The following is a 14,710-nucleotide window of genomic DNA, read 5'->3' on the forward strand; positions in this document are numbered from 1 at the left end:
CATGTTTTGTATTCCTTGAGATACACCCTACAAAACCTCAAATACACACAGAAACACACATTAAAGGGCCCCTACTTGCACCCCATCTGTTTGAGCTTATCACCAAGAATGACTGAGTGAGGTTTGCTTTACAACTCGAACCTTTGTGCGTAGGCACTCTCCTCCCAGCCTAGCTCTGTCTCGGGACACTTCTGTTTCTCCTGCTGGAACTCAGGAGACAGGTTTTACCTACAGCGTGTTTTACAGTGCATGCATGACTGCAGTGCCTGACTTTTTGCCACTCTGCTGTTTAAGAATTGCATATCTGAACTCATTTCTAGGAGGTTAAATTATTCCTAACCTTAAGTAGAATGTTATTTCCGGAGCCTCCTAACATAATTTTTATTTCTAATGGTGTAGGGATCCTAGTCAAGGTCATAGCCTGGGTATGCTAGCTGCTGTACAAACATATTATGACAGTTGCTCTCCAGAGAAGGAGCCATAACTCCTAAGAAGATGGCTGACTGTGCTTTAGGGTTTCTGTCCCTTAATGTCAAGTTTCAATGCAAATGATGGGATTGGTGAAGCAGGGCTGGTTTACACCTGCTAAGGACTCTGCTCAAGAACTCAGTTAAATTTGAGACTCTCTCAAATTTAGATTTAGTTGTTTAAAGCAACAAAAAATCTTCAGGATCTTGCAGGTGATTTACACAGTCTGTAAAGTTTCTTGAAGGGAAATTATATCCATTTCCATCAACTTATCTTTTTCCTGAGCTGTACAAATTCAAAAAGATCCTTCTACATAGATGGAGCCCGACATACGTTTAAAATATTGTAAGACATGGGGCGGGGGAAAGAGGGAGGGCAAACTCCTAGGATAAGCAAATACTGGGTTTTCTGACAACCTTTTGGGAAAGGAAGCAGGGTACACATTTCTGCTTCAAGAAATTACTATGTGTGCCAGATTTAACATTACAGTCATTTACCTTTCCTTTCACAGAATCTCCTTTCCAGTCTAGCTTTCAGTGCTTTGCTGTTGCATCTCAAAACTGAGTAGTGCTCAGGACAAATATCTCTCCCTCCTCTCCTCACCTCACCTCACCATTCTCTCACTACGGAGGACCTGTGCTCTGGGAGGGACGTTAAGGATTATTGCTCTGAATGGGAAATGCTCTGAGGAAGACCACTGTATGAAGAAAAACCTGCTATAAGTTACCGTGCTTGGAAACAAAAAGGTAACTCTTCTCTGGGAGCTTTCTGCACCACAGCAGAAGCATGGGTTGATAGCTAGCATCTGCCAATGCAAGCAGAAGTCAGAAGGGAGCATTGGCAGGGAAGAGGTATAGGTGTTTGGGAGTTGGTCCTTAGAGGCTTTGTCCATGGCGAGAGCTGCCTGCCACCGTGCCCTGTGTCCTCTGCTCCAGGCTGCTTTTTCTAAGTGGGCAGCACAGCAGAGCAGCTTCGCAGTAAAGCTCTGGTCAGGCCTGGAGGTTGGAGATATCCCTCTGTGATGTTTTTGCATGAGGTAGGGAATCCAGTAAGAATCAAAGGTGGCCAGTGGGGAATCCCAAAGCTTTCAAATCCTGGAATCCCTGCAGTGAGACGTCAATCACCAGTCTTAACTTCGAACAAACAGGTCAAAGACACTCCCTGTGAAAAACTTTTCATTTAATTAGACTTCCTCATGTGATTAAAACTGCCTTTGATACGGTTTATTAACAGTTTCCATCCCAAATTAACATCTTACCACTATAAATTTGGACATTGGTCTCTGACCCCTCCTTTTTTTGTTAGGAAATGTTTCAAGTGAGTCCGCATCTTGCTAAGCAAGAGAGAATGCAGGATGAACTAAGCAACTGTGTCTTGCAGAATAGCTTCTCAGACCCTAAGGGTTAAGATCTGTCTTTTGTTACATGCAAGGATTCTGCAAATGATAAAATTATGTGTTATCAACGGAAGGGTAGTTTGCCCTGTTTTTTTCTTTTCCCCAGTATGAACACCGGAACATACAGAGGCTGTTGTTAATTGAATAAGAACTGTGTCTATGCTTATAAGGCCCTTGTTATGAGAATTTTAGTTGTCTGTTATTAAGCTCTAATTTAAAAAAAAAAAAGGCAGTAGGTAACTATCACAACAGGTCCACAGATGAAGTTGCTGAAAAGCCAGATAGTTTAAGTCTTAAGATCAATGGTGAGGCCTAGCACAAGATTTTGGGCCAAGTCAGAATCTACATATTCTTAAAGTCCCAGGCATCCTGGTGAGATGCTGTAAAGAGGGCCAGGCACAAAGTCAAAGTCAGATTAATTTCATTTTGTCTTCAAAAGAAGCATGATATCAACTTCACCTTGAGCTAAAATTTGTCCTCTGATCTGATAAAATCAGTATTTGCCAATAAATTATGGGACAATTCGCCTACCTGCTCCCCCACCCCCTGCTGTGCGCAGTGGCACTCTGTCTTCAGTTACAGCTCATGTGGAGTTGTACCTTGGCGTGAAAGCAGCTTTTGATTGCAAGAAGAAGCTGCCATGTTACCCGAGATGATACCTCTGATTAACTGTCTCATAGTTGTGGCCATAGAAGGCTTGACATCACAAATTAAGGGCAGTGTTTCACTCTCCAATTTGAATCTGCTGCCATTTGCTGACTGCATCCAAGAATTAAACTTTAGTTTTACTTACAGGAGTTGTCAATAGGAAGAATAATTAAGCTTCTGTCATCAAGTGAGACAATAAAAATACACCAAGAACTGATGGTCAGGCCGATTTTCAAACAGAATTAGAGAAATTATTGTTACGGGTGTTCATCCCTCCACTTCCCTCATTTTTTCAAGTGTAGCCCCTCATCTCATCACAGGGAAAATCCTCCCTCGGGCAGAACAGCTGACAGTGACTTTTTAATCTGCTGATTCTGATCCCAACAGCATTCTGAGTAAGGGGAAAAAAACAAGTGTATTTGTCCCTTAACAAACTGAGTTGCAGTATTTACCAGGATTTAAAATGATTGTCTTTCAAAAGATTTAAGTATGAGCAGGTGTTTATGTAAATGATGATTCTTTAATTTGTCTAATAGTGTTGTTTTTTTCCCTTCCTCCTATTATTCATTTAACGATTTTGCTTGTGGCATCCAGCTGTGATCCAGATTTACAATCAGACCATTGTTTTTAATCAAGTTCATCAAAAGGTAACATTGTATCTAAGAAAGTCCAATAATGACATTTGTATTTTTCTGTATGTAAAACTCACTTGAAAGAGCTCTGCATGCACAAGGTAAAATAAGTGACCGAGGAAGGTAACGATAAAGATGACCTGATCAGCTCAATTTGTTCAATGAAATAAGCAGCATGACATGTTGGAAAATATAGAAGACTTTTAACCACTAGAAACTATTGCTTAGAGAAATTGCCTTTCATAGTTCTTTTTAATACTTGTAGTGGGCCTATATATAAAGATTTTGTGACTAAGCACATGTGCTTTAAGTTACACAGCAAACTGAATGTGTCCCCCTATCCCAAATAATATCATACATCATCTCATATAGACAGTATGTGCCCAAAGTAGAGTAATAGGTCCGAAGCAGCTTATCTGTAACTGGTGGTGGTATCATAACAGAGGTAGCTGGGCTGTCATCTTGTGTTCATTTACCTGAATAGCAAGAATTTCTTTGGTCTGACCGAGCTCGCCTTGGAGTCACAGAAACTGCAGCTAAGGAGAACGTGTGACAAACATGGCTTCAGATTGTCTTTTTGTAAACCTCCAGTTGTGAGGCATATCAAGGGCTTGAGCATTGCTGCTCATCTTCTTTGTCCTGAGATGGCCCCAAGCACTATCTGTTCAGGCAGATGATCTCTGGATCTCAGTGAAATCTGCCCACACCCTTTTCCCGATTTCTGTCCTTGTTCTGCAAAATAAGTGGCACAGACCAAGGTCTGTAGGTCTCCAACATCACAAGACTTTAAAAATGGAGTTACTCCATGCTACTTGTATACATGCAAGTCAGGCACAGTCAGGGTGCATGTTTTGGTCCGTGCTGTTCTAAATCTTATTTGACTTTCTACACCACTTAGCAGCTGATGTCAGGGTGCAAGGTGAACAGGCAAGGTGGGGCCTGTTCTGCTGTTCCAGGAGTCAGTCAGGGGAATATTACCATTATATCCCAGGTCTAACAGTTACACTGAGCTGACCAGCTACTCATTTAATAATCATGCCTAGTCAACACGGTTAAGTTTTTGGCAAGGTTTTTTATTTTAATATCCAGTTTTGAGAAAGTAACATGAACATTAATAGCAACTGATCATCATTGTGCTAATGCAGCCTGCTTTTCCACTCACTTTTACCAGGAATATTTTCAAACTTTGGTTTTCAGAAAAACCTGAACTGCTGCTGCCCAGAGAGGTAGGGAATACAACAGAGGATATGACCTTTCTGAATGTTTTCTTATCAGGCAGCATAAGTACTGTATGTCCCACTAAGCTGCTTCAATAGAACCTTGTCAAGTTATGACATTACTCTACTTGTTGCAGATAATGAATACATAAAAGCTTTAGATATTGAGGACTCAGAGGAAATAAATAAGATTTACTGAAAAACTGCTCAACATATATCCCAGGGCCACATTTTTTTTTTCCATATGGGTTGTGTGCTGCCTTTGGTCCCTTAGATAAATGGGATGATGCAAGAGTTTCAGCTTCTTGAACTGTAAAGTGCAGATGTGGGTAGATAAATGAAGAAAGTAAATGGTCATCTATCTCCATCATGGAGAACTCAATCACATTGTAATCATATCAGTCTTATTCTCCAAAACTGCCTGATATTTTGCTTTTCTGATACCACATGCTCCACTAGCTCTGGTTGGTATCTGCAATATCTTCTCGTCCTGTATTCTTATGAGGGCTGAGTGTTGGGGAAGAGTTCGTATTCATCTTTGTAATTTTGACTTAATGTAGATCAATTCTTGTGACTTTGAGGAATTAAAGAAAAAACAACAAAACAAAATGCAGCAGACAGAACTAGGATCAACAGCATCAATCCCTTGTGTCACTGTGGAAGAAGTTGGCCTTCAGACTTAGGTATCAAACAGCACTGGCTGAGAGGCTGCCCAGGGTTTCTCGGCTGATCCCCTCCCTGGCATGAGGGAACACAGCAGGATGGGAAAATTCAGGATCTGTTCAAGAGGAATAGGCTGACTTACCCCCTCACTCCTTTTCTGAAATGATGCATTGGTAGTCACACAGCTTTGGAATGGTTTTGGTTAATTGGTCTTATGTCTTATCTGGGTCTGGAATGCTGTGTGTCTGTCTCATCTGTCCTGAAGACAGTCTGACACTGGCTGAGGTTTCACGTTTGCTTTATTAGCAGTCTCCCAGTATACCTGGGCAATAAGAGCTGACAGTGTTGAGAAGACGATTTGTTGCAAAGAAGCATCTGAACTTTGGATTCAGTTTTTGATAGCTACCAAGGATTTATTCAACAAGAACTGTTTGTGTGCCTTTGACTGTAGGAGGTAACTTAATACCTTCTGAATCTGATCTCCACAAATTCTGACTAGGAAGAGCTGTCAGCTTCTTAAATAAATACCTAATGAAGTATTTTTAGTAATCTCTACTTCAAAAATATGCATTCTGTTGCCTCTCTAATTCCTAATTTTTCATGTTTAGATTAAATGGATTCACTCCTTTAGTGAAGATTTACTTCAAGTTTACTCATTTAGTAGACTACTGTATGCTTAAAGCAGAAAATAAGAAACTAATATTTTCCCATTTTAAAATGACTTCAAGCACCTGTAAATTACTAATCTAGGAAAAGGCACCTGTAGAAGTTGTTCTTTATTTCCTTCTAGTGCCCTGAGAACCATCTTTCTTCAGAAGGCTGTGCTTTCATTCTGGGCTCCTGTTGTATGTAAAGAGACAGTCTTATATCTGGTATCGTGGCTGGTTGAGACTTTTTCTCGTGTTTAAAGTCACCTCTTGTATTTGACTGATCAGGAGGAAGTGGGAAGTGCTATTATGGCACAGTGGCTCGCAGTGGCTGTAAGCAATGATATCTAACAATGCCCTAAGGAGCTAGTTAAATAGTGCCTCACACACTCAGGAAAGCACTTTAATGTAACTGCATTAGAAAGCTGTCAGTTGCTTGTTGGGCAAAACAGACTTTTTTTGCACTGTAAGGATTATTGAAGCATTTGTTACACAGTAATTTGGAAATCATAATAAAACATTTCTAATTTTATTTCCCCCAGCAAACAACTAATGGATCTAGTGCATAGGAAGCCCAGACAGCATGCTATAGAGCCATGAAATCTTGTTCATTCTCCTAATTGGGAGGGCAGGGGATAGAAGCTGTAGCAGTTTTTTTTTTTTGAAGCGTCCTTCCTAGAAATAGAATTTTCAAAGGCAGAGGTAGGAAATAACCTGGTATCTTTTCAACTTTTCCACCGCCTTAAACTCTTGGTATGTTTGTGCAAATACATTTTAGTGTAGTTCAAATGACATGTTAAATGCTGATGAAGTGTCAGAACTCTAGTAGGTGACTTAAATGTTCTCAGTACTCCTCCAAAACAGGAACCTTGGCAAAATGGTGACAGATGAATAGAGGTTAGATTTTACAAAATCCTAAGAGGGTGACTGGCAAAAAGTGCTTTGTAGGGGACATCCTGCAGCGCTCTCTACAGGCCAATTTCTTACATGGTCGAAGAGAAATGAGTGATACTTAAAAATTAAAAGAAAAAAACCAATCTTTTTCTAAACTGTTTCTTTAGACTGGCTAACTTGTCTCTTTACAGCATTATGATTTCCTTCATTAATTCTCTTTGGAATTGGAGAAATAGAAATCTGATGCAAAAATTGCGCACAAGCTTTTAGTAGTTCTTACAGAGCTGATGTTGGATATGCTTAGGCTCAGATATCTGAAGGTTCATCTTGATATTCTTCAGTTAAACTTTAAATACAGATCTATAATTAAAAAAAAAATAGCCTCACATCAAGGTCGGGAGAAGAAAAGAAGAAAGTAATGAAGTGTGATGATTTGCTGAATTTCAACCTTAAGTCATGGTTAAACCTGATCACATACCGCTGAAAATGTCAACTGATATTGTTGTGTGAATAAGTTGTGTGAATTTTTGCAGAATTGGCATTCCCATGCATCCAAAATGTCACAGGCCTGAGGATATAGCAATGACAAAAGTGCATTAGGGAATTCATAAATCTGTTGAATGAGTGTTGAAATCCACAACACTTAGATGAATCTGAGTGGAGGCTGGTACACTCTGTTTATTATTCACTACCCTCAAAAATTTCAGGTAAAGTTCTCCTTTAAAAAAATTCTCCCAAAACAAAAAAAGCACCCTATCTTGGGAAGATCGTTTAAAAAATAGTGATACACAAATAATTTTTTTTTGTCAGCTAAGACAAAATCAATTTATTACATCATATATTCCAAGCAATACTTGCATGCAAACTTGCTTTCTTGAATTTTGAGATCAAGATGAAAATTGTCTCATGTTGTCCATCAATCACACTTACTGGAACAGCTCTTCATGAGCTAGGGCTTATATTGTTCAAACCTGGATATTAGATGAGCTGTGGTAGAGTTTGAGTCATAGCACTTGAGCATGAAAACCTCTGGACAGCATGTATTTTAGCTAAAGGGGACAAGAAACCTTAGCTTCAAAGGGACAAGCATCAATACTTATGCTTAAATCTCTAAAAAGCAGTCTTTGGCACAGAGGACAGAATTAAAATCTGAGACTGGAAACCCTACAATTCCTGACTGATACACAATGGCTACTGTAGAAGAACCTTTTTTTATTTTAAATTCAGAGATTTTTAGAAAATTTGTCATTCCGATTTCAGTCCATCTTTTTCAGCATGGAATTCCAAGTAAATTGGACTTGAAAAGCTTGGAAATATTCTCTTTCCTAAATTGCTTATGTTTCATGTCAAATATCATGATGAAACATAGTCCTGAATATGTTTATTTGTTCTGCTGTTTTCAATATATGCTGTTAAACAGTGGCTGTTCAGCTAACCATATGACACACAATGCAACATGTGACAGAATACAGGGAAATGGAGAATGAGATGGAAGTCTGGACAGAAAAGATCAAATACCTGATTTTATTTTTGAATAGCAGCACACATGAGAGATTTCTTTAAGAGAGCGTTGCGGCAGAGAGGAGGAGGAGGAGAGGAAGACAGAAGGCCCTGGAAGAAAGTGGAATCAAGTTTCTGAAAACTGCAGCCTTTACAAAGAAGGTCCTTTAGATACAAATAACATGCAGGTTTATAAAAGAGAAGTGGGTTTAGAATTAGGAACTCAGAATACCAGTGAGCGTCCAACAATGAATCTTAGCAAAGAAAAATACCTATTGCTGTAGGAGCTCCAGTTGTGCCTTGAAAGTACAATGGAGAAAGGACAGAAGTGAAAAGACAAGTCTATTCTTCTTTCTATTCAGGAAAGGACTGGCCTTCCCTTCTGACAACTGTCATCTCGGTTTGTGCAGTGTAGCCCTTCATGAGACCTGGAAGGATGCTTGATGGTAAACTGTCTTCAAGAAAGAACAGTTCATTACAAAAAGCTTTAGAATTTGGGCCTCCTTAACAGCCTTTCAGATAAAAGGGACAGACCAGCCTTTCTTATATGATTTAAGTAAGAGTGTGATCACTGAATAGATCCGCAGGATGGCAACAAGGACCGAGATTTATATAAGAGCTTTAAGAACAGAGGTTTATAATTAATTAGTCAGTGGTGAATCGGTGGAGCATTGCGAAGGAGAAGTAAAGGAGAGACCCACAGTGCTGCTTGCAGGTTAGTCTGAAGTGAAGGCTCTTGGGGTGTGGGCCAGACTGACAGAGTTCTGCTAAAAGGAAAGAAAAAGCATTAACCTGTGTTCATGCCTGGATTTAATTCCACAAGACACTGCAGGACCTAAAGCAAACCAATTGGGACCTAAGGTACATCAAGCAACATTTAACCAGTTGTATGTTCTTTTTATGACTTCTGTTTGTGAGGGAGATAAATGCGTGTCCTAGGCAATAAAACATTTCCCCTGATTACAGCAAATGGTGTTCCTTTTCCCTCATGGGATGTAATAGGAATATCAATGTTTTATATCTCATATTAAAAAAGCCCAAGTTTGATAAAAAATGAAACACATTTAGTAGAGTTGTTATCCCAGGTAAGGTAGAGTACCATTATACAAAGTCATAGGCACAGAACTGTAAGTACTGCGGATTCACTTACTCAATGTGAATCCAACCAAACTTCTGCATACTGCATCCAAAATCCAGATGAGCTTGGAAAGAAAGGCTAGTGACCAGGCTTTTGTAAAGACCACTAAATCTCTAAGCAAGGCCAGGTGATACCTTTTATCAAACTGTCAATAAATGCAGCAAATGGAATTTTAAATTGGGACTCAGAGTTATATAAGGTGTAGTGGGGAGGAAAGCATCTGAAAGAGTGAGAAAACAGAAAAGAACCAGCTCAGAAAAAAAATCCTGGGAAGTGTGTCCTATTTTTCTAATATTTCTAATCACTAACTTCTCCACAGTTGTGTGGGTATCTGTGAAAATAGAATTTGTCCCCAATAGAGTTCAAATAGTGTGTTAAGCAGATGTTTTATTTCAGGAATATAAATGTGTAAAATAGATATGCCAAAATATTTTCTTTGATGTGGAATAATAAAATCAAAAGAAAGGGTGATACAAGCTTGCCTTTCCTTTCTGTATAGTGAGCTGCAGTTTTACATTTAGTTGTTTAGTTGTATGGCTTCTGGGGGAAAACTTTTCCAAGCCTGCAAAGTTTCCAGGAACCCAGGTCTTTTCCCTTTCTGTGTTGTGACAAAACCAAACTCTCCCAACGTGTGCTTCCCATCTGTCCAGCAGAGACACCTGTGCCAGTGCAGGCAAAAACCCGCCGGCTTGGGATTTTGCCTTAGAGGAGGAAGTCTCTCCTTCAGGTGGTTTGGAGCAGGGTCCTGACCTCTGGGGTACCCACCTGCAAGGCGAATGCCCTCATCACCAGCCTGCTGGCTGTTCTGGACAAGGCCATCCACTGGCAAACTCTTGTGTTAGAAGGCAACAACAGGAGAGCGTGTGCGTGGGATGGGCAACCGCAACCCGCCGGGGAGCACGCTTGTGGGAACCTAAGGTACCCTGGTGGCTTTTGCAATGAGTGTTTAATTGTGTTATGCAGCAGGATAATGCCAAAAGGAGGAACCGAGAGACCATCAAGACTGTTATTTTTGTTTCAGGCAAAGGACTTGAAGTTAAACATTTAATCTTAGGTTTTAACAAATGGATATTTTCAGAAAAAGAAAAAAGGCAACCAATGAAGAATTGGCAGTGGGTCTCATTGAAGATAGTTCTCTGAGTTTTCTTTCTAACACCTTAGAAATATTGTATCTCATTGCAGTAAATAAGAAATTTTCTGTATGCTTTTAGGGGACCATGTGCTATGTTTGACAAGTTCTGCATATTCCTTAACTTTACCGTTTTGCTACCAGACTAGTTCCAACTACTTCTCAAAACACTGGTTTCCAAATACCTGATTATAATATACAGCTATAAGCAGAGGTTTCGTGTGTATCAAGGCAATGTTTTCATGGGTCCATACTTCTGAATGGAGGTGTTTACTGCTGTTTGAACTGGGATTTCACTGCAAAATTAGGCAGAATAGTTTTCACGGTTAATTCTTGTGAAGCGAGATTTGTTGTAGTGTGTTTTTTTGTTTGTTTGGTTGGTTGGTTTGGTGTTTTGTCTTTTGGTAGAATGGCATCTGGTATGGAAGAAGTTTTTAAAAATAGCATATCAGTGCAGTATTGAAAGAGAGCATGGCACAGTTTGGTTAGGGGCTGCCTGGGATGAAGCACATGCAAAGAGCTGAGAGCTGGGCTGATGGCAGCCAGCTCAGGTTTGGCATTTCATGATGCCGGTGTCCTTCAGTCCTGCCTTGAGTGGAGTCCAGCAGGCTGTAACAGAGATCCCAGACTGCCAATGCTTTCTCTGCATTGCTTTTAAGGTATAAAGTACAATATCACTAAAAAAAATTGGATGTAATCTGTACTTTATGGAATATACATGAAGTTCAAGGAACAGATTTCAGGCATTGTACATTGGCACGATTTATTTTATTTCATGTTTTATGTACGCACTGAATTCGGTATACTGTGGTTTTACATTTGTGCTAGTTTACATTAGCTGTAAATGTGACCTCAGAGTGTTTATATGTAATGTACTGAAGCTTCTCAAGTTGACAATTACCAGGATGTTTCTTGTGCTGCACTACAATTGAGAATCACAGATCCTACAAGATAAATTTGTGTAGGATTTTGTTTATCTAGATGTTGCAAAACAGCAAAACAGTTAGTTTAGCTTTTCTCTTGTCATGTTTTCTGCTATGCCAGTTGGAAATTTTTCACTGGTAAAAACTTGTTTCTTTTTAAAAAAGTCTGTCTTCCATTTTTATGAAAGTGAATAATTGTTTCCTGAAGATTTATCCCACAAATGTTTATATTCAGTAAAGTCACTTCTGACCTCTAGTTTCATGGGCTTTTGCCAGTAAAAAACTGAAAACCTTACAGAACTTGAAAATCTTGCAGATGAAACCACGAGAATAAATTTTAATATCAAAAGATGATACAGTTATGCAGAAGTATTGAGCCTCTGTGTTTTTAGTAATATTATTAGATGCTTTAAGTTTTGCTCAGCTCCCTCCCTCCCCTCCAAATGCTAGAACTGAGCTAAACTAAACATTATCATATTTTAAAAATATTGTGTTTTAACATACATCATACTTTTCAGATGATCTAATCTCCTTTAGAAGTACTAGTCCCTGAAAATGTGTCTGTGATAGCCCGCATTCTCAGAGAAGACACACTAAATTGGAAGGTAAACATACTTTACTAACGAGAGTTTGCACTGCTGCTAAATTAAAGACCTTTTTTTATAATTTAAAAGATAACCCCATGTGATAGCATTTTTACACATTTAAATATTCGTGAAAGTCTGGGCGACGTAAACCAGCCCTTTTAGCCATATTAATTTCTTACACTGTCTTTGAAAATCCTTCATAAAATATTTACAGAATAAAAGGGATGTAATAGTTTTATATGGTTACCAAACCTCCTAAATTCTCCAGGATTGCTTAAACTCTGAAACTCTGCCTTCACGCTGTGCACATATATACAAATGCCAAAATAATGCAGAAGGCTGCGTGTGACATCATAGCAATGCCACAGCTACAGCAATAAAGTCATATCAAAGACTCGGGGGTACCTTTGTGGTACCTTTGCAGTCACATCAGAATCACAACAGATAATAATCAATCTGTAGTCACAGCACACCACAGACACTTCACATTCATGATGCACCACAGTCACTTATTAGGACGATCATAGACATGCTAGAGTATCATTACTTACCCTCTAGTAAAATTTTAGTTGCATCATGTAGTATTCATGTCAGTCCTATGGATTAGAAGATTTTACTCACATTTCCTTGGTTTTGTTCCTCTGTAAATAGAGTCAAAATGCCAGGTAGGCATATCTTTTTATATAAATCTGTTGTATTACATGTCAGTTCTGGTTTTGTTTACAGAAGAGACATTTCTATTTCAAGAAGTTTACAGAATGCTATAGTGATTTTTTTTCTTCCCTGTATCCATTTAGATTTTTTTTGTTTAAAAGAAAAAAAAAAGGAAAGAAAACTCACTGCAAAATATGTTATCAGAAATTATATATCTTATAATCATTGGTGTTGAAGGCCTGAGGTATAATATTTACATTTTGCAATTTCTTTCAGAAATTAGAACTAGCAGTGTTGTATCTAAATATTCTGCATATTTATTAGGAATTAAAATATACCATTGTTTTTTTCTTAATGATCTTTTAGAACATTTATCATTGGAAAATGCCCACCAGGATGTAGTTCTGTGTTTTAATGGCGGTGCAAGTTTCATTGGCTACAAGTTCTGGAATATCAGTATAATTAATATTTGAACCACACTCATGCAATGTAATTTAGGATTGCATCATCCATTTCTTTCAAGTGCATGCAAAGATGAAATAGCTCTACATGAGATGTGTACTCTGCCTCGCAGTGTGTCATCTGTTACAGGATACGTGCTGTCTATGGATCAAGCAGCAACTGTGTTTTTTCCGTCTGTTTTAGGATTTCTTTTTGCTTTGTGATGATTTTATTTGAATATCTGGCTGAAATTTCAGGAATTCAGATGTTTGTTCAGAAATCAGGATAAAACTGGATTTTTGTGTTTTTCAATAACTAGTGCGCAGAAACTTATTCACGTGGAGCAAGTCATACAGCTTCAGAGCTAGAAGTGCATTGAAATGTGGTACTAAGGAGTTGTTAAGAAGAGATGGAAAGCATGCTTTTTCTGTGTTTTAATTTATGTTGAAATTTTGACACTCGTAAACTAAAGCTGCAATTGGACAATATCACATATGACCCATCAGAGTTCCAGCAGGTGCTGCACCAACTCTTGGGGCCACCTGTGTTAAGGATCAGCTCTACCTTATCCTCTCTGGGAACAGGCAACATTCTTTTGCCAATGGCATTTTTTTTTTTCTTTTGACTGCATAAAATGAAACTCGATTTCCCTGGCAAAGTCACATACAGTTGAAAAAAACAATGATAGCTTTTGTATAAGGTTTTGAAATCTTCCTAAAAATGTAAACCAGAACTGCATGTCTGTTAGAGCTCCACAGGACAGGACAAAAAATTCCTAGAGAAAGGTCATCCTTCTTTATTAAATTACACAGATCTTGGAAGATGTTTTGTAGAAGCCAATTGTATTGTGTGGATCCCAATTTGTGGCATCGCTTTTTAAATCCTGTAGGATTTTCCATGAAGTTTGTTGTTCAGTGCAAAGAGCCCGGTTGTTGTTCGCCCTGAGCATGAGGGTTGCTCTCGCCCCACGCTCTGTTCCCCTGTTAATGACTGGGTTTTCACTTCTCTTGCATCTGTCCCAAGGGAGGAGCTCGTGGGAACGAGGGGGCAGGTCATTCTCAGCGACAGGCTCCTGGCTCGGGATCTCGCTCCTGCCAGAAATCTGTCTGAGCCTGAATCTGGCAAAGTTTAGGAAGCAGTGTTAAATGCACCTCTTTGTTCAAGGCTTCCACTAACGGCAGGCACAGGAATTTCACTTGGCAATCGGTATCCTGGCTACCCTTTTCAGGGTACTTCTATAGCTGTTTCAAAAGCTAGGAGGGGCATGGAGCAGTTTTTGTGGTGATTTAGATTAGAGGTACATTATGTAAAATGCATCCAGGTACTGTGATAATTTTCCTTGATGATTTAAATATATGTGTGTACATATATGATATTGGTTGACTGGTTTCTAATTTTAATTAAAAAAGAGTGCCTTTAGTTTATATAATTTTAGAAAAGTATTAAGCCTGAAAAATATGCAGAGGGATAAGATCTGTGTGTAGGAGCAGTTTACAGACTTTTTATCATGGTGTTTTCCTTTATTACTTTGGATAAGTGCTACAATTCCAAAGTAAGGAAAGAGTAGAAATTTTTGAAAACAAAATTTATTGTTTAGCCTTAGGAACAAATGCGAGAACTGGGCATTTCATGTTGATTCTCCTTTATTTTCCTTTATAGAATATGCTCTGGATTTAGATGCTGACTTCTGTAGTCAAAATGTGTAAAAGTTTTTGCACAGGACAGATATTCCTATGGGTAGCAGCACAGTAGCGTTTCGATACTGAACAATAG

This window comes from Aptenodytes patagonicus, chromosome 7 (genome assembly GCF_965638725.1).
Source record: "Aptenodytes patagonicus chromosome 7, bAptPat1.pri.cur, whole genome shotgun sequence".
Taxonomy (NCBI): Eukaryota; Metazoa; Chordata; class Aves; order Sphenisciformes; family Spheniscidae; genus Aptenodytes; species Aptenodytes patagonicus.